This window comes from Delphinapterus leucas, chromosome 8 (assembly GCF_059928025.1).
Source record: "Delphinapterus leucas isolate spDelLeu-1000000601 "Yukka" chromosome 8, BTC_Dleu_Yukka2, whole genome shotgun sequence".
Classification (NCBI taxonomy): domain Eukaryota; kingdom Metazoa; phylum Chordata; class Mammalia; order Artiodactyla; family Monodontidae; genus Delphinapterus; species Delphinapterus leucas.
In genome coordinates, this window is record NC_143136.1 from 46,059,168 (window position 1) to 46,080,710 (window position 21,543).

Genomic DNA, 21,543 nt, shown 5'->3' on the forward strand with positions numbered 1-21,543 from the left:
GAGGAAGAAAGGCTCCGTATATGAACACACAGCAAATTAATAATCAAAGGGCGAGTCCTTGATTCCTAACCATGCAATTTCCAGGAAGAGAAAGGTGCAGGCAGCTTCAACTGCTTCTGAAAGCAAGGGAGGCAGTAGGGAAGGGCAGAAAGAACACTGATTAGGAAAAAAGCATGAGTTCTATAATCATACACTTCTGAGTTCAAATTCGTGCCACCAAACCTAATATAAGTCTCACAGGTATTTCAGAGAATTAAATGTGACCATATATGTATATTATACATATACGTTATTTCTATAACACCTGACACATGCAGGTACTTAACTGGAGGCCAGTGCTCACCTTGGCAGCACAGACACTAAAACTGTAACGATACAGAGAAGATTAGCATGGCCCCTGCACAAGGATGACACGCAAACTCATGAAGCATTCCACATTTTTCTACCATATATAAAATAGATAAACAACAAGGTCCTACTGTACAGCACAGGGAACTATATTCAATATCCTGTAATAAACCGTAATGGAAAAGAATATCAGAATATATATACATATAACTGAATCACTTTGCTGTTCACCAGAAACTAACACATCGTAAATCAACTATACTTCAAATAAAAATTTTAAAAATTGGAGACCATAAAAATGATTGTTAATTTATGAGTAATGATCCATGTCTGAGCTCACGTTCTCTTAATAATATGCTAAGAGAGACACATCTTAACATAATCTACATCAGAGTCTTCATTTACAAAATGAGAATGTTGATTCTTTCCCACAACTGAAATTTACTGGGAATCTGCTACACGCCAGGCACGTGTTACGCACAGGTTGAAGTCTCTAAATTTCTCTCCAGCTATCAATGCTGAGGGCATTTCAATCCATTATTGCCATCTCCAAAGATCATCTTGACACTGTAAACTAAGGGCAAAAACTGGCTATTATTTTCACTTTTCATTTACTTCCAAGAATTTATTGAGTCAAGCACTGTGCAAAGTTCTGGAGACACAGAAGCTATTGGGAAATAACCCCTGCCTTTAAGGTACTTACTGTTTCATGAGAGAAACAGACAAAAAGAAAATTAGCAATAATGTGATATATACAAGATGCTATAGGAACCCAGAAGAACGGTACCCAACGTAGAGTATAAGTTGGAAGAAGTGGTTCTGGGCAGAATCTGAGCTGAAGGGAGAGGAGGACTTAGCCAGGAATAGAAGAAGGGGTCAGACCTGCCCAGCAGAGAAAACAGCAGCTGCAAAGGCCCCGAGAAGAATTTAAGCACAGCACTTCTAAGAAACCAAAAAGTTCAAGAGAGTAGGGTCACAAGAGTCTCCAAAAGACAGAATTTCACAAAAGGGTCTGTCCCCAACTCCCTTCAAGAGCCCTAGAGCTACAAATGATTAATTGTCCTTAATTACTTTGCTTTTCTCAAAAAAGAGAAAGAAACTCTTCCTTTAATTATTAGAGTACCTCTCCAGTCTGGCACTAATCCTCAGTTTGGAGTTTGGAGTTATCATTTTTTAAATATATACATGTGTTTTCAAATTATATTTTCACTGAAGCTCAATTTTATGTTTCTTTTTTTTTTATTCCCTTCATATTAGCAAATTTTCTTAAAGAAATTGTCCTTTGAGTCTTTGTGCCCAAAATGCCTTCAAGTCACCTTCCTTGGGCAATTTTTCTCTTAATTCTTCCAAGCAGCGTCTTTCATTTCCTCCCATAAAGTGACAACACTTTCTACATTACTTCCATTACAGCGCTCAGCAAAGTGCCTTTTAATAAGTTTTCTTCTTGCTAGACTGAGCTTCTGGAGGGAAGGTTTTGTGTTTGTATCCCAAACATGGTCTTTTTTTTTCCTAATAAACACTTTTAATTTTAGAAGAGCTTTAGATTTACAGAAAAGTTGCAAAGGCAGTACAAATAACTCCCTAGGGATCTTTTTAAAATTCAGATTCTGATACAGCGGGTCCAGGAAAGTCCAGATAGTCTGTGTTTCTAACAAGTTTCCAACTCATGCAAATGTGGCTGGTGCAAGGACCACGATTTCATAAGGGATGCGTGTTAGACAAATTGGGACAAAGGTTCGCAACCCTGGCTGCAAATTAGAATCACCTGGGAATGTGTTTTGTTTGTTTGTAAAATGGCATTGCTGGGCGGTACCCACCTCCAGAGATTCTATTCTAATTCATCTGCCCTAAACCCAGGAATCCATATTTCAAAAAAGCTTTTCAGGTGAATCCAACGTGCAGCCAGAGTCAAAACCCACTTATCCTCCTAAATTGTCAGAACCTATATCTTAGCAGGCTCTCCATTTCTTTCTCTGCAAACCGGAAATAAACACAAGTATCTGGTAAGGTATTACTGAGACTGAACAAAACAGTGAAAGTCAGCACCAAATTCAGTGCTTATTAAATTCTAGGTGCTTGAAAATGTTAATTACAAATTCTGACAGGCAAAAGGACATGTAAACACACATTTCTTACCAATAAATCTTCGAGAACATTCTTCCTAAACTGTCTTCCCAGCGTTAGACTGCTCTCTGATCTCCAGCTGTCATGTAAAAGGGCAGGAGTTCAGGGTGTTAGGGTAGAGTCACCATAGAAATCTGCTAGTCTTTAGGGAATGCGGTCTAAGTATCCTTTGATTAATTCAGCAGGCCTCACAGCTGAGCCTGGAGTCCCTGCCCATGCAGGACAGAAACAGCTTTGTATGAGGACAGTCCACAGGGTGGCTAGATGGGTCTAAGCTGTTCATTCCAGAACAATGAGTGGTCACATCTGAACTGCAGCTGGTCTTGAGGAGAGATCTCAGAGAATCTTCTGGTTTCAAACCACTGTTCATAGGCTTGAGGGGAAAGCTCCCAATAAAATTCAAAGAGTGATATATGGTCATTAAAATTCAAGCCAAAGGACACTAGCACTTGTGGAAAAAAAAAAAAAAAAAACCACAAGTCTTCTACATCTTCTAATATACAGCTCCCCTTCTCCAACTGTAAGGAACATAAAAGTAATTCTACTTTCAGCAGACACTGAAGGTTAAAGAGTTACCTTTTTTTTTTTTTAATGTTCCTCAATCAACTGTTTTTATCAAACTAAACTGAGGTTATTAGGTTCTTGGGGTGATTAGAAAAGTTAAAAGATTAAGAGGTGCCACACATAATTACTATCCCTTTAATCCTGCCTTCGCCTAAACCAATTACTAATTTTTTAAGTAACAGATAAGCATTTTTGCCCAAAATATTGTCACCTGCTTAAACAGCTGGAATCTACTATCAAGATCAAATCACATGATATCTTCCATGGCTGTTTTATCTCTATCATCTTATATCATTTGAGTACTACACTTTAATAAGTAGTGAGGGGGTATTTATAAAGACTGTGGGCAAAAAGTGTCGCCTGCCATATCAGTAAACAAAGGATGTTGCGGCCATTGGCCACTGCAGCCATCGCAGACTGTGTACCCTGAGGGGATTCAGGATGGAGAAAAGCAGGATACTGGCCCTAGATAGTTAAGGCGCATATAGAAGAAATGATTTCAGTGAGCCCAGACTCTTGCATCTTCCCATACATATTGAGAAAAGCACTAAATTCATTGACTTGGCATGTCTGGTTTTCTTTAATTAGCAGTAATCTTTTGACGTTGGAGTATCTGTTTTTTTTAATTGTTCATTTGACCTCCTATATATCCAACCTCCTCCCTTACTTCTTCAGAGCAATCCCTCAGAGCTATCTGAGAGGCTGCCTCCCGGGCTTAAGTCCTCAGCAAGTCCCCCTGAATAAAACATAATTCTCAACTTTTAGGTTGTGCATTTTTTTCAGTCAGCGAGACACATATAAATATGGAAGGATACTCATCAAATTGTAGTAGAAGAGGGACTTCCCTAGTGGTGCAGTGGTTAAGAATCCACCTGCCAGTGCAGGAGACACGGGTTCTAGCCCTGGTCCAGGAAGATCCCACATGCCGCGGAGCAACTAAGTCCGTGCACCACAACTATGAGCCTGCGTGCCGCAAATACTGAAGCCCATGCACCTAGAGCCCATGCTCCGAAACAAAGAGAAGCCACCGCAATGAGAAGCCTGCACACCGCAACCAAGAGTAGCCCCCACTTGCCGCAACTAGCGAAAACCTGTGCACAGCAACAAAGACCCAACACAGCCAAAAATAAAATAAATAAAATTAATTCATAAAAAATAAATAAATATTTTTTAAAAGCATATGTTACTTTTAGAAATGTACAATAAATTTGCTTTAGAGATACAGGGCATCTGTCAGCAGTCTCTGTTTCTTAGTCTAGGTACAAGAAAATTACTTCTGCAAATCAATAGACTAGATACACTGCATTAGTAGCTACTGCCAACACACAGAAAAAAATCACTAAGTTCATTTAGTTTCAGTCTTACCCTTTATGTAAATTATCTAAATCAAATTTTCAGCAGCAGAATGGCCCACAGAGATCATATGCATATTCTGTTCTTGTCTGGTAAATATGGATGGATTCTAGTCATTTAAGTACAACAGATGACAAGACACTAAAATTATCTGCCATCACCGAATATCCAACATTTCATGAAACTTATCTTTGCCTTCTGACATCCCTCGCCTTCCCAAATGGTTCACTCTTGGTATGACTTTCTGGTTTTTCTAAATGGTATTATCTCTCTCACAGTTATCCCTAGATTCACATAGACAAAGGGAGTAGCATAAATGAAAAGTATAAAATTGTACATAATGAAAACTTTCTAGGCCACAATAAGCTTCTGAAACATAGAAATGCTGAAATTAAATATAGAGATGGGCACATGGAAAACAATGTCCAGATGGAGAATTCTGATATTTTATTTTCTTCTATATTTGCCATGTAATTTTTTCTCGTTCCATACCCTGGGAAAGGAGTCATATTCTTAACTGAAAACAACTTTTATGACTGATATCCTCCTATCTTCTGCCCTGCAAAAATGGTGCTCGAATCCAATCCACCTAGAAACCTACAAAAAACTAGGAGTCATGCCAGACTCCTCCCTCTTAGTTATCCCCCCACAACCAATCAGTCAGGAAGTTCGATTAATTCCAACCCTTTAATAACTCTTGCCTCTAACACTTTTTCTTAGTGCCAGAATAGCCTTGCCATTTCCAGCCACCACTCCAATCTATCTACCACACTGCTGCCACAATATAAAGCTAATCAAGTTATTTGCCTAAACTCCCAAATTCTTTAAAATGGCATATGAGATGCTCCAAGATCGGGCTCCTGCTTACCTGTTCAGAATGCCTCTTGCAATTCTCTCAAGGGCAACCAGCCCTTCAGCCATATCAAATTACTTACAGTTCCCCATTTATAACACGGGAGGTTACATTTCCATGGGCTTTGCCTATTTCCTTGTCAAGGAAAAATCTCCACCCTAGTCTCTCTTCAGCTTAGATAAGACTGCTCCTCACTTTTCAAGATTCACTTTATTCAACAACTCTTAAGTGAAACCAACTCAGAGCTTCCCAAGGAGAGACAGCTCCTCTATTCTTTATGCCACCTTTGCTTCCTCTGCTATGGTAGGAATTTGGTACACCTGTGTTCCTTTTAGCCTTAGTGAGTGGCATATATCCTACGAACATAAATGTTTGTTGAAAGAACAAACGGATGACTCATAAAATGGCCTTGGGCTGAATAATGAGATAACTACCAATGCTGACCATCATTCTCCTGAAACCGAGTCCCCCTAAAACTAAGTTCCCTTGCTGAGTTTATGATTAATCTCTCTATCCAAAACTGTATTCCCTTTCTTGTCCCACCCCTGTTCACCTCAAGATTGAAGAGATTCAAAGAAAAGGGGGGTTGAAAGCAAGCAGGACCCTGTGGGGTCTTTCCAGTACAAAAGCCCCTTCATACTCCATTTCCTGTTTATAGGGAAAAAGACTTTAGTCTTTTAGGCTTTCCCTGAGTTCCAAAGAGCAGACTCAAGCAGTTAATGATTAGGACAAGAGTCACAGCCTCTTAGTTCCTCCTATAGGGATACAGATAATAATCTGATGAATATCTCTGAGTTGTTCTGTAGAAACTAAGACCCCCGCCCTGGTGAAGGATGGTGGCTACATGCTGATCCCAAGCACACAGACCTCAGACTGGTTGGAACCAGAAGGTTGAGATTCCCAAGACATCACCCTGTTACCTCACCACCAAACAATCAGAAGAAGGCCCAGGAGCCGATCACACATCCTATGACTCTTTCCCCTGACACTGTCTTTAAAAACGCCTTCCTGAAAGACATCAAGGAGTTTGGGTCTTTTGAGCATGAGCTGCCCATTCTCCTTGCTTGGCACCCTGCAAATAAACCCTTACTTTGCTGCAAACATCCACTGTCAGAATTTGACTTTCTGTTCCGCAGGCACACAGAGCCCTTGCTTGGTAACACTCCCTTTAGAGCAGATCAGAGGAGTCAGTATTTTTTATCCAAGGATCCTGACTCTAATGTGCCCTGAAAGGACTCAGCAGCAATAATACTACCATACTAGATAGGGTCCTTTTATCCTTGCCAGTTTCCAACTTCTATAAAATCACCTTTATGACAAGTACTGGAGGTGTAAATCACTAATTAAAATTTACCATTTTTAATGATAAAAGTAATATATAATCATTGTAGAAATATTAGAATGTAAAGATAAGTGAAAGTATAAGCTGTCCATAATCTCAACAGGCAGAAATAACCAACCACTGATAACATTTGGAGGACATCCTCTTAAATTGATCTTTTTGACATAAATGGATGCTATTACATACAAAAATGGAATCATATTATACAAACAATTTTTAAAATGAATTTTCCATTTCACAATATTCTGTTATGAATTATAATAATGATCTACAATTATAATCAAATGATGTGTTTATTGAAAATGTGGATTACTGGACTCCATCTCTTGATCTATTGAAACAATCTTTAGATAGAGAGCCCTGTAATATTCATCATAACCCTCTAAGTGATTCCATGTACAGTAAATTTTGAGAGCCACTAACCACAGATAGTGTTTTCAAATCCCTATGGTAAATGACAGAAGAGTGAAGGTTTCAAAGGTATTTGTTTTGGCTGCACATAAGAAAGCATAAGAGCTATTACAAAATGGAATGGGTTACCATCCCAGTTGATGAGCCCCTGGTACTCTGCAAACAGATTTTGAATAACTAGTCTCAAGGACGTGGTGGTCATTCTGTATCAGGAAAGAGGTTGAAAGAGATCATTTCTAAGGTCTGTCTCAACTGTAAGATTCCAAGACTCTATAATTAAAGAATGTTAAGACTAAAGTACACTTCAGAGGCAAAAAAAGAATAGTTACCTGGGAAGACAGTAATGGAACTAGCTGGGTATGTTTTATAGGCAGTGGTTTAACAGTAAAGCAGCTCTCAAAGCTGACAAAAACTTTACACATAATTAACTGAAAATATTTTTTTTCTGGAAAAGATTAGCAATTAACTGGTTTTCTAAGACTTTTAAACTGGTGATCCTACATTTCAAAAATGTCTTCCTTGGTAGCACTAACACAGAGCAAATAAAACGTAAAGGCTCAGGTTGAAAGAGTGAGGGACCCAGGCATCTTTGGCATACTTGGCCCATTGTGACTAGCCTGGGAACTGTGCCAGGAAGGGGGTGAGGTAGTCTGTAGAACTGTGGAAATACCAGTAATCTAATTTAATCTTTTAACTTTCAAACAAAGAATCTGAAGCCTAGAGATGTTGTGTTATATATTCACATAGCTAGTTGGTGACAAAATAATTACCCTTGAAATCCACACTTCTCACTCCTAGTCTAGTGTTTTGAGTAGTAAGGATTTCTCTACTATTGCAAATTGCCTTTTTTTCAAATCCTAAAAAGTTAGAGATAAGGCACAGAAGAGCCAAGTGTTTGAAACTGTATACAAATAAAGATGCCATATTGTAAACAAATGGCTTAAAATAATTGTATTTTAAAAGTGGACTGAAATTTCAAGGATAGCTGTGCAATAATGCTCCCCATGTTCTTCTTAGAGTTATAGTTTAATTCCCTTGTTTGGCAGGAAAATCAGTGATTACTCTCACTTTCTGACATTTAAATAAAAATGCCTTCCAAAAAGGCAAATAATATTTTCAAACGTAGTCCTTGTGTTATACACACTTTATATGTTTACCTGAGTTTACAAGGACAGGTCAGTATTTTAATAGACATGCACATTTTTAGGTGCTTATGTTGTATACACATTAATCACAGAATATACAAGTTCTTTTTTTTTTTAAATATTACGTCTAATTCTAATAACATTGTTCTTAGAGACTGACTGATTGACCCAACCACCCTATATCTACAGTGAAAATTATATTTATAAATATGTAAACAAGAAGTTTGAGAATCAAAAGCCTAGGTAATTTCAATTTAAATATCATCTATATGTTGATGACTCTTAAACTTGTATCGGTACCCTAGACAATTCCTATGAACCGCACCCATTCAATACATCTACTTCAATGCATCTCAAACTTAACAGATCCAAAATCAAATTCCTAATCTTCCTCCTTAAACTCTTCCTCCAACAGTCATCTTCATATGAGAAATGACAGGTCCATCCATCTAGCTGCTAAACTTGTCATGATTCTGGACTCATTTTTTAACCACTGGCAAATCCTGTCCCCATATTCCAAAATACATGCAGAATCCCACCATTTCTCACTATCTCTGTTGCTGGAATCATCATTGTCTTTCTCAATAGCCTCCTAACTGGCCTCCCTGCTTCTACCTTTGTCCCCAGTCTATTATCCAAACAGTAGTCAGAGGGACTAATTATAAGACAGTCATCACCTCCAATGACTTCAATCTCACATTGAAAATAAGCCCTAAAAGGCACTCGGTGGTCTTCCCACCTCATTCTACTACCATTCTGACTTAATTTCCTGCTACTCTCCCATTTGCCTCCTTCATTCTAGCCACCCAGTCCACCTTGCCGTCCTTTCAATATTCCAGGAAAAGAGTTTTTCCATGTAGAAGGTTCTTTCCCTACATGATTTTTTTTTTCCCCACACCTACTTCATATATCACTGATAACATCAAAGCATCACAGACATATTCCTAGACTAACATCTGTATCAGTCAGTGTCTAGAAGGAAATGAGTACCACACTAAAATTAAGATAATCGATGGAGAGTTTAATAAAGGACTATTTACAAGAGTTTGGGAAGGATGTAGGAAAACCAAAAGGGATAATGCAGAACCTCAGGGATAGTAACAGGGGGCTACTGCTACACACAGCCCTGAAGGGACAAGAGAGAGGAAAGGTACTGAAAACCAGAAACAGCCCAACAGAGAGGGCAGACTTGAGAGAAAAAGTGATAATTGGAGGGGAGCAGCAATCAAGTTAAGGCCACCTGCAGGAAAAGAGCTAAGAGAATAAACAACGTGAACTCACGCTTCTCTCTCCCTCATATCTCTTCCCGGGGGCTTATTAATATGGTTTATATTGACTTGCCTACCAGTGCAGAGAGCAGAATAGAGAAGGGTACAGAATGGACCTGGAAGAGACATCTGAAGATGTCCAGCCCACTACTTCACTCCATTTCTCCCTAGCACTCAAGCAGTACTTGTTGAATGAAAATGTATGATTCAATGGTGATTGTCCATTGAATAAAGCTTTTAAATATGCTATATAAGCTATGTTTCCTTAAAAAGAACTCCTCTGACGGGGGTCAGGAGTCGGGAGCCACACAGGTCATCCAACGGAGACACTAAGGAGGCTTACATGAGCTCGATATGGTGAATAAGTCATGAGGTGTCTTGCATGCCTCCCGTTCTGCCGTATAGAACTTAAGGTTGGTTATCATATTCACCAAGACAGAGAAGTATGAAAAAAAGGAGGTGGGGTCAGGGGTGGGCATTGCACTGAGGGTCTCCCCACAACCTAGATGCTTTGCAGGCGACTTGTGATGAGTTGATCGGTGATATCTGATGTATAACATAGATATTTCTGATAAAAGAAACAATGGGGGGGGGAAGTCATACATATGTCATACTCTGAAGGGTAAGTGAGTATTAAATGTTTAAATATCCGTCGTACGTACTTGTATCCACCATGAATAAATCAAGCAAGGCTTCTCGTGAGACCCTTCATCTCCCTGGCAAGGGTTCATTAAAGAAAAGCTCTTTGAGGAACAAACATTAGTAGAACTTCTGATTCCTTAGTTTTCTAAATTACTTGTGTCATTTGGGGACTTGTATGCAGCAATAAGAGCATTACTTCTTTTGTTAGAGTTTCCCAGATTCCCCAAAGTTGATACAATTAGAGGAAAAGATGAAACAATGGGGCAGAAGAGCAAACATCTGTTTTACTTGTGGAAACTGAGGAATTCGTGTTGATGGAGAATTTATTAACAAATAATGTATTTGCTAATTCTAGTAGCACCTCCCAGGCCACCCCCAAGAAAAAAATAAAGAAAAAAAGCTATCAGGGTAACATATCATCAGGAGACAGAATGGAAAATCCTAGAAGACAGCCTTTGAGAAGGTCTTTCACACCCACACCCAGTTTCATTAAGAATCTCTCTCACTGAAGATACCTATCTGTCTTTATTTTCCTGAAAGGGAAGATGGTGATAAACAAGGTTGAGAGAAGATAGAGACAGATTGAAGTAGACTGAGTTGCTATGGTTTTTGAAATTTAATCCTAACCATAGAAACATCACCTTATATACTCTAGTATCACTCTTCCAATCTATTTTCATCCTGTTACACACCTTTTTCCTCTGAAAGAAAATCAGTTATGTTACTATGCTTGATCTCCAATTTAAGAAGTTATAAAAATAATCTCTGAAAAGGATCTTCGGGTTCCTGGAAAAAATCTGTTTGCTATTGGGGCCTCCCATTCCATATGCTTCCCATTTAGGGGCAGATCCAAGTATTGTGAACTTTGAAGCTTATACAGTGGAGGCAGGGGAGCCTTTTAAGTAAATAAATTTCAAAATACCACAAACAAATAATTTGACAGTTATCACAAAAACCACAAAATCCAGAAAAGTTGCATAGGTTTTCAAGTAATTACTAGACATGCTTCTTTCATGTCTAGTAATGACTTTTGGTGTTTTGTTTTGTTTTGGCTTATACACTTTGGGTGCCTCTTCATATTTCAAGGATTTTATATCGCTTTCTATGGGAAGACTAGAAAGACAATGCAAAGTTTCCTCTATGCGGGTCGATCAAAGTTTTATTGTTGTTTCTCCTCTATCCACATGTTTTCTGCACCACGTGCTCTTAAGACATGTGCATATCACAAAATGACCTCTGTCCATGTACTCATCACACTGGGTATGCAGGCTCAGTGAGCAGCTGGAAGATTTCTGGAAGAACAGTCCTTTACCAGGACAGTAGAAATAACTTAATTATACAATGAAGTAACTTCCAACCACATGTGACCATATGAAATTGCCAATGTTCAATCATCTTCAACCTCCAAAAATAGCAATTTCATATTGTCTCACACTAATATATCCCACTAAGCCCCAAATAAATGTATCTCCAACTCAGCATCCCATTAGCCAGATTCCAAAATTGACCATGGCCACTCTAACACAATCTGCGCTAGGGGAAATATGACAGAGAGGAGTAGGTGTGCAAAAAGATCACAATCTTACCTGATTATGTTTAAAACATCCTAATTGCAAATTTTACATATGATCATATGAATAAGGCCTCAGGTCTTGGAAAAATCCTGGGAAAATAAGGGGCCCTGAAGCCTAAGATCCATTAACTTCACAGTATATCACCTCTGTAGTCCCAATCCAGTCAATGAAAGTTTTGTCAACTGAGCAGTCCCAGGGAAATCCACAAGGCACATCGGAAAAGCAAACACTTCTCTTTTCTCCCAAAGAAATAGTTTCCACATGTCACATAGAAATGATTTCCAATTTATAGGCACAAGTAGAGCAGGCTTCATCCATCCATTACCGGATTCAAACAATCCTGTCCAAGATGATGAAAATTTCTGTGAAACAAAGAGTCCTTTGTTAGCACGGAAATCTCATCTCTCTATCATTATTCCCTAAGGCAGTCATCAATTGCATGTTCTGTACACCAGGCATCTTGCCCTCATGTGAGCACTTGTAAAGCACAGCGCCCGCGGACAAAAATGTTCTCAATGCAAAATATAAACCTGTGGTTTATGTGGACTCTGACACCAGGCTATTTGCTAACTGGACCTACGGTGAAATAAGTCTCCGGATTTGCTAACTGGACCTACGGTGAAATAAGTCTCCGGCCATATGCTTTTCAAATCTAACTCAAAATGCCACACAAAGAACAAAGCTCAGCTAGAGCCCTCAACCCATTTTAGTAAGACTCTTTTTATTTCCCCCATGCTTTTGCAGATAAATCTCTTCAGTGCAGACCAATGCTTTACATACGCAAACTGTTTATCTGCTGAATTATGCTGAGTTGGCAGCACTGCTCAAGAGAACTGTGCTGAGTCTACACGATGGCCACCATCTGTTGCAGAGCTTCTAGGAACAGTGTCTTCAGCATGAAACACGGTGTTAGCCCTGACCATTAAAGGATTGCTTTGCAAGTTAAAGCCAATAATGAAAATTTATTCCAGAAGGTCATTAACACCTGGCTTCTTTGCAGTAATTGAGAACACAGCTGCATAAGGAAAATAAATAAAACTGTATGACATGTATACACTGATGTGTATAAAATTGATGACTAATAAGAACCTGCTGTATAAAAATAAAATAAAATAAAGTGCACAATTCAAAATAAATAAATAAATAAATAAAGTATATTTCTTGTGGACAAAAGAAAAAAAACTGTATCGTGTTCACTCCATTTATATTTCAAAGATATCAAATATAATCAACATACACTGTAGATTCAGATAAGGCAGAACCTCAGCTCTGCCACTGGTTGATAAGCTGGCATTGATAAGAGTAATAACAACAACCAACAACAGACATATAGTGTCTTCATTCTCAAATAACCCAGTAGGTAAGTATTATTATCTAAAAGGCAAACTATTTTAACCCTCTAAGTTTCATTTTTCTCATTTTTAAAGCAAAGATAATTTCACTAATTTGTAAGATTTCAGTAAAAACTAAGGATAATATAGGCAAAGTATTGAGTATTCAATATCAGATGTATGAAATAATAAAATATTATTAAACTCCAAGTTTATATTGACTGTATATATTCTGAAGTATTAGCCATAGATCAAACATGTTAAACATACAGAAAACTTCAAGCATCTCATCAGGTGACCTAGGACACTGCCTTGCTGGTAACGCAGATTTGAGGAGTAAGCTAACAAAAGACGAAGCAGAGCAGCTGTATGGGTCACAGCATCATTTAAATCAGTCAGCATGTATTAAAAGCCTTCTCAAGTATAGCAAGAAACTGCAAAGAAAGTAATAACACAGTCCTTCTGAAACAGTATTTTAAGATTACAGAACATATACAGGTATCTCATTAGTCTGTTATCTGGAGCAGTGCATAAAAGAATACTGAAATAAGTAGCAAAACAAAATATTAGTCAAAACACTTGGAAATCAGGGATCTATGAAGAGTGACAGCTGAGAAACATTTGTGCTCAGTATGTAATTTTCAGACTAAAGTCCACCTTTAACATGAAAGTAATAACTATGTGCTAAGTGACAAGGTTAGCTAGTGGTTTTATCTCAAACAGTCAACATTACCGTATGGAGAGTTAATGCCACGCTCTCCGTGTACCACCCTTCCCTTTATCCCCTGCCCTGGAACTATTAGTCAAAATACCTCAAACGTAGATAGAAGAAAGGGCATATACTAGCTCCACTGCTCAACAAATTTTCATAGTGGTCTTATAAATTGAGCATAAAAAATTGTAACTAAGATTAAAATGACTAATAGTGGAAAATCAAATTTACCAGAATGTTCTGTTTATCACCGACTAAATCAGACCAAAATGTCTTGCTTAAATCATGAACATGAATATTTAAAAACAAAGGAGATAAGAAAGCTTACCAGAAAAAAACTTTTTTAAAACATCACTCTCAAATGGTTTAGAAAAAAGGTATATACACACATGTATATAATATGTGAATATATTATACACACACACATACACACTCAAGAGAGAGAGCGTGAATGATAACATAAGTGAAATATTAGCAATAGGTTACTATAGGTATAGTGTACCCCTTCAACTATTCTTGCAAATTTATTCTAGGTTTGAAATTATTTCCAAATAAAGAGTTATAAAAAGAAAGCTAACAAAAAATATTTAAACATAAAATAAAATTTCAAGGTATTTATATATTCCTTTTAAAATTCAAGAAAGATTAATAATATTACAATCATTTTCTAAAGGAGCACTCAAAAATTTAGAAAAGTTACAGTCAGTTAGGAATACTGGTTCAGTACAGAAAACTATAGGGTTTTTTCCACGCATAATTCTCCTACGTATAAATATGAATCTCTGACAGAAACAATAAAGAAAGTCAAACTTAAAATAATTCTGTTTGGCCAGATACAACATGAGATTGAACAAGGCATGAAGTAACAACAGCCATACTTAAATCTTTTATTTTTTTTCCTTTTACTATCCCCATTGTATTCAAAGCTGCCAGTCTAACATATAATCAAGAATTATACTGCGTCCTCTAAGGAGTCCTCCAACTATAGTCATGGCCTCATATATTTCTGGCAAATGCCCCAGATTCTCACAAAGTAGGGAATATCGACACGATTCCATATAATCTACATTAAGGATATACAAAGAGATATTACTGCACTGAGTTTTGGAAATATATATATATTAATCAAAGTTTCAGTATGCAATAGCTTCATTTAGCACCAATATACTTGCCATTGACTTCAGTAGATTAGGAATGAGAAGATGCTTCTAAAGGAAATCAGTTTTTGAATTGGTTAAGTAATTAAGCTGAGGTATAAACTTAAAGGATCCTAAGTTGCTATATTCAGTCTTAAAATTCTAGTTAAAATAAACAGGCCTCTAAGGGGGGAGAAAAAATGCTCATGTATAACTTAGAAGGAGGTTCCTTTGACTATTACTCTTCTTGAAGACAAAGCATTTTCTATGTTCACTGAGCAATTATTGCTAACAAGTCTAGTTACAGAATGTCCCCTGGAAAATGATTCAGGGGCATCAGAGACTCTTCAACAAATTTAATTAATAGTGCTGACATTCAGTCATTTACTCAGTTAGTCCTGAGTAAATATAAAAAAGTGCTCAGAGTAATCACTGACACCTCTCTGCATAAGCAGCATGAGGTCCAGACTTTAGATTTAATATATCTTATAATTAAATCCCCTTTCCTATTGTTGTCATTAGCACTTTGGTCTAAGTTTAAGACAAATATACCTGGTACTAAATTTTGCTATGTTATGTATGTTGCAATGACAACGTTTCAGTGAAGATATAAGAAAGTATAAAAGCAAATTATTACATTCAGGAGCCTAAACATATAACAATTAACAGGTTATCAAATTAATAAATCATTTGATATTCTTTCTATTTGCAAACATGCGAGCTTTTTTCCTGCTGGTAACTTGCTGCACAGAAAGTAAATAAATCATGGAAGAATGAGATACCGGGATGCCCTGTAATCTCCAGATTCCATGCCTCTGAAATTTCCCTCTTAAAAATTGGAAACTAGCATAGTAGTCATAAGTGACCACAGATGGCTCTAAAATGCAGTGAGACTGAATACATTTAATAGATACATAGAAACTTAAAAAAAAAGAAAAAAAGGAAAGCACTGATGATGAAAGACACCTTCCCTCAATTTTGTACACACACAAAATCTTCAGCTATCTCCTCAGGGGTGTATTTTCATTCAATTCCTGCTCATAAACTCCTTAACTGTGCACTTTATTGGAAAGGAAATTATTTCCCTGTGGGTGGCAAAAACATTGAGATTCTTCAGGATATTGTTTGAATAAATACTAAAATAACATTCCTTCATAAATAAGTGGTTTTTCATCCTTCTAACACATTCATGCCAACTACATCTCTGTGTGCAAGAAATAGACTCCCTAGAATGTAAAAGAATACAGATCTTCTTCAACCTATGATGTGCTTATGCCCTGATAAACTCATCCTAAATTGAAAATATCCTAAGTCGAAAATGCATTTAGTACACCTAACCTAACATTGTAGCTTAGCCTAGCCTATCTTAAACGTGCTCAGAACATTTACATTAGCCGATAGTTGGGCAAACCATCTAACACAAAGCCTATTTTATAATAAAGTGTTGAATATCTCATGTAATTTATTGAATACAGTACTGAAAGTGAAAACCAGGATGGTTGTATGGGTACAGAATGGTTGTAAGTATATTGGTTATTTACAATCATGATCACGTGGCTGACTGGTAGCTGTAGCTCCCCACGGCTGCCCAGCATCAGAAAGTATCCTACAGCAGATTGCAAGCCCAGGAAAAGATCAAAATTCAAAGTATAGTTCCTACTGAATATGTATCGCTTTTGCACCATTGTAAAGTCAAAACATTCATAATCATTGAAAGTCAGGGACCATCTATATATGACGCAACACAGTCCCAGCTCACAGCAGTTACACAGGGTTTTGAGCAGACTCAAAAACCCATGCCTTTCCTCTACACTGAGATTACAATCACGGTATTTTTTAAACAATAAGAAAAAGAAGTACAATGGTGATTCAGGGAGAAGAGAGATAGTACGTCATGTTTGTGTGGGGTTAAAAGAGAACCCAAGGAGGCTAAGGTGAGGGGTAAAATGTAAAATGTAAGCTGAGCCTGAAAAGTAGTGTAGATATTAACAGACAAATGAATAACTTTGGTATTCAAGAAGAGTAGTGAATGAGAAGAGAGGACAGTAACAGCACAGGTATAATCTCCTAAAGGCTCAATGACTGTAGCTTGTGTAGATTACAAGAACATACGAGGACGGGGGCAGACAGTGGTGGGAACAGAAAGCAGAGATAAAGAGGTCTTTGCAAAGGTGAGATTCTGAAGGCTTCTGACCAGGGTGAAACAAATTCAGAGCTGCAATGAACTAGAGTGAGAAAATACCAAAGGCCGGAGAAAAGTTAAGACAGAATTTCAAGTTACAAGGGAAGGGGTAGTGAAGGCCAAATTCAGGTCAGAGAAGCAGTGGGAATGGAAATTGGCTGGTTTTAATGTACCTCTCAGCCATAAAGTCTACATTCTAATTAAATGTGACCTTCACTACACAGAGCTAAGCGAGGGTGGCACAAGAAACTTTAGTCGATACACATTTCCAAAATAAACCTGCATGACACAGCTGAAATAACAAAGGTAGGGAAGAATCGTAGTGCTGTGAAAGACTGAAAAACAGTTAAAGTGCCTGGCAAAAGAGCAGCTACAAATTTGGAATATAATAAACCACCATGAATATTATACCCAGCCACATGTTATAAACTGTTCTTAATGTCATTCTTGTGGAAACTCAGAATTAAACAAACTGGAATCAGCTTCAACTCTCTCCCCTAAGGTATTACTAAAGTTCGTGTCATGAGAACAGAATAAAATAAAGAAGCCCTGTTACTTATTGTTACTCCCTTTACAACCCCACCTAATAGCCAAAGCCAACCGCCCGACTCCTCCCAAAAGACTTCTAAGACATAACTGTGTTAGACTCAATTATGTTCTATAATAATTAGTACTTTACAGAAATCACTGTGTATAAAATTTCAAAATAACGAAGCAGAAGAATTTTTGGTCATGTTCTGGAAAATTCTTACTTCTATAACCTTGTCAAGCCTCTGCAAATCAAAGGCATTTTATAATGTACAGATTATTTTCCTCAAATCAGTGTTTCCCAAAATGTGGCAGGTGATGTAACAGATGACTTCAAGTGATTCCTGAGTAACTTTTTCATTCTATCTATTTTAATGTGTACTGAAAAAAATATGGACCATTACATATTTCCCTTTTAAATATATTTGACAGGTATTTGAATAAAAATATTAAAGTTATACAAGTGACACACAGATATTGCCAGTGACAAAATAAGGGCTTAGATATGAAAAATAGCTTTAGCATGACATTGTGAACATAGATGTTAATATCCATTAAACTTAGTGGCATACGTATTTTTATCAGAATATTACTCTTTAATAATTCTTACTTGGTCTCAAGTTTATGAAGAATAAGTTCTATTACTTTAGTCAGAATTTATATTAGTGTTAAATATAATATTGATGTCTAGAATGTGTTTTATATTAGCTTGAAAACAAATAAAATATTTCATCTTTCTATTAGATTTGCCATTTTCAAATCTTTTAAGTTGGATTAGGTAATTCAAAAGAGAAATTATAAAAACAGAATGAGAGGGCTTCCCTGGTGGCACAGTGGTTGAGAGTCCGCCTGCCGATTCAGGGGACACGGGTTCGTGCCCCGGTCCGGGAAGATCCCACATGCCGCGGAGCAGCTGGGCCCGTGAGCCATGGTCGTGAGCCATGGCCGCTAAGCCTGTGCGTCCGGAGCCTGTGCTCCGCAACGGGAGAGACCACAACAGTGAGAGGCCCGCATACCACAAAAAACAACAGAATGAGAAAGTACAGGTTTAAAGACAGGAGTGTTGAAAAGCATAATTTGATACATTAAAATAATGCTTGGATTTTGAAAACACTCCAATTTTAACTTCAAAAAAGGTTAAGCGTTGTTTCTATAAAGAAAGTGATTTAAATACACATTGGGGAAAGCTTGAAGTAACTCTTTTAAAATTGACTACAGTACAAATTTCTTTTAAAATCGACAGGAAATTAAATAAGAATATATACTAAGGGCGGAAATAAGAATATTAAGTCTAAAAGTGTAGGAAACGCTGTTTGAAGTAGTCTAAATTTCGTTGTAAAGGTCAGTTTTTTTAAAGTTTCAAAGATAACTGTGTCTGAGAATATTTCCTAGTTTATAGGATAGGATTTTTATTATTAAAACAGTCAGAGTTTTGCAAATTTTAGATAAAATATTAAAATTTTAGTTTATGTTATTTCCATTTACATTGAATATACACAGATTTACATATTTGAAGATAAATGTTGAGGTGCTATGTATGAAAAAACCCATACATATTTAGACTCTATGATGCCTGATCTATTCTGGAAGGTAGTTTGGTTTGATTTAAGAATACATGTTTATACATTGCATTGCAATAGGCCAAATGCATATTTTTTTTTAAAGTTCTAAGAGTTAAGGTGCTCAATGAATTTTTTTCAAGACATAAGAAAGAAGGTTTGATTTCAGGTTTCAGATTTCACCTGTATAGACAGGTGAGGAGATTTCTTTCAAGTTGCAGAAGGCTTTTGCTCAGCAAATATTTTCATATATACATTTTTTAATCTAACTATACAGCAAACACCTATCTACTTCTAAGTGAGTTAAAGATAATTACACATATATAGAGTGAAGTTTTAACAGTGTTGTATTTATACAATTTTTTAAATACCTTTATTTTTTTTTAATTTTTTATTTATTTTTGGCTGCGTTGGGTCTTCATTGCTGCATGAGGGCTTTCTTGTGGCGAGCAGGGCCTACTCTGCGTTGCAGTGCACGGGCTTCTCATTGCGGTGGCCTCTCTTGTTGCAGAGCACAGGCTCTAGGCACACAGGCTTCAGTAGTTGTGGCACATGTGCTCAGTAGTTGTAGCTCGTGGGCTCTAGAGTGCAGGCTCAGTAGTTGTGGCGCACTGGCTTAGCTGTTCCGCGGCATGTGGGATCTTCTTGGACCAGGGCTCAAACCCGTGTCTCCTGCATTGGCAGGCGTATTCTTAACCACTGCACCACTAGGGAAGTTCCTATTTATACAATTTTAATGACACTTCAAAACATATTATGGACTAGATTAGGGATAGCTATCTACCCCCGCAAAATATACGCCAGAAAAATAAAGAGTTTAGAAATGCTACTAAACCATGGTTCTCAGTGGGTTGATTATGCACCCCCAGGGGACATTTGCACCAACTGGGGGTGCTTTGGGCTCCAGAGGACATTTAGCAACATCTGAAGATATTTTTGATTATCACAACTGGGAGCATAGTGCTGGGATCCAATGGGTAGAGACCAGGGATACTGCCTACAATACCCAGAATAACCCTTGGGCCACCCAACAACTAAGAATTATCTGGAGGTTGAGAAATTCTTTTCTAAACTCATCACCATCAAACGTGCTCCAAAATGTTAGGGTTAAAGATAGGAGAAGATAGGAAAATCACAGGAGGTCAAATGAAAGGGAGGGAGAGAATAAGAAAGATCAGAATCAACTAAAGAACGATCTAAAGTACTGTATCTAACAAGCATTTTACCGTGTGGTTAATATGAGAAAGGCAATACGGGGCCAAACCAGTAATGATCACAAACATACAAAAAAAGTATGAGCAAACTTAACAAACTTCTATCTTTCTATCTATCTATCTATCTATCTATCTATTTATTTATGGCTGCGTTGGGTCTTCGTGGCTGCATGGGGGCTTTCTCTCTAGTTGCAGCGAGCGGGGCCTACTCTTTGTTGCAGAGCACAGGCTTCTCATTGCAGTGGCTTCTCTTGTTGCAGAGCATGGGCTCTAGGCGCACGGGCTTCAGTAGTTGTGGCATGTGGGCTCAATAGTTGTGGCTCACGGGCTCAGTAGTTGTGGCACACGTGTTTAGTTGCTCCGTGGCATGTGGGATCTTCCCAGACCAGGGCTCAAAGCCCTGTCCCCTGCATTGGCAGGCAGATTCTTAACCACTGCACCACCAGGGAACTCCCAAAAAACTTCTTTTCTTAAAAGAAAAAAGGATACCTATTTTTTTTAAGCTACTGCTTGTTGGTGAAGGAACTGACATATACAATTATTTTACTCTCTCATGGACATATTTCCCATTCCTCAGAGATGCTATGCCAAGAAAATGCTAGAGTAGCTTGGGGAGACTCACACTGGGCAACAGTGACAACTACTTGGGTAGATGCTCCAAATAATAGTGACCTTGGCATGTACAAATCACACCTCCTTAATTCCAAAATATCTTGATCTCCTCCAACCCAAATTAAAAGACTATACATTAGGATCCCATTTTTAATTTTTTAACATCAAGGTGTATATTTGTAAATGGGTAGAATTTGTGTTGGAATGATTCATACTAAACTATTAACAATTTTTACCCTGAGGATCATGGGTGTGAGAGGGCACGAAGGTAAACATATTTTGCTAGATCTTGGGAGTATTTGAATCTTTTATAACGAGAATGCATTCATGTATAATAACTTTTTTAATGAGTTTTCTCAAAAGCAAAATGCAAATACTCTGCTATGGTCCATAAACACTTAATACAAATATCTTGCTTTATATGAGATACATATTGTTTAAAAGTTGTTGTAACAGCTTTAATCATACTCCCAGAAAGGAATTTGCTAGTTAAAGAAATCCTACAGAAGTTATTTCGTAGGCTTAAAAGCTTTTTAGAAAACAAATATCACTCATAAATTAAATGATATATTGAGCTAAATTTCCATATATGGACTTTATTGAAAGAAAAGAACAATTGAATACCATCAGCACACCACAGTTACT

At 37.4% G+C, this 21,543-nt stretch overlaps 1 protein-coding gene and 1 non-coding gene across 2 annotated transcripts in view; one reads left to right on the forward strand and one right to left on the reverse strand.

Moving 5' to 3' along the window:
* Window positions 1-21,543, reverse strand: part of GULP1 (GULP PTB domain containing engulfment adaptor 1) — a 271,691-nt gene that overhangs the window by 224,478 nt on the left and 25,670 nt on the right. The window lies entirely within an intron of this gene.
* Window positions 336-442, forward strand: LOC115802166 (U6 spliceosomal RNA). Its single transcript, XR_004022566.1, has one exon. It is a non-coding gene; the product is annotated as a U6 spliceosomal RNA (small nuclear RNA).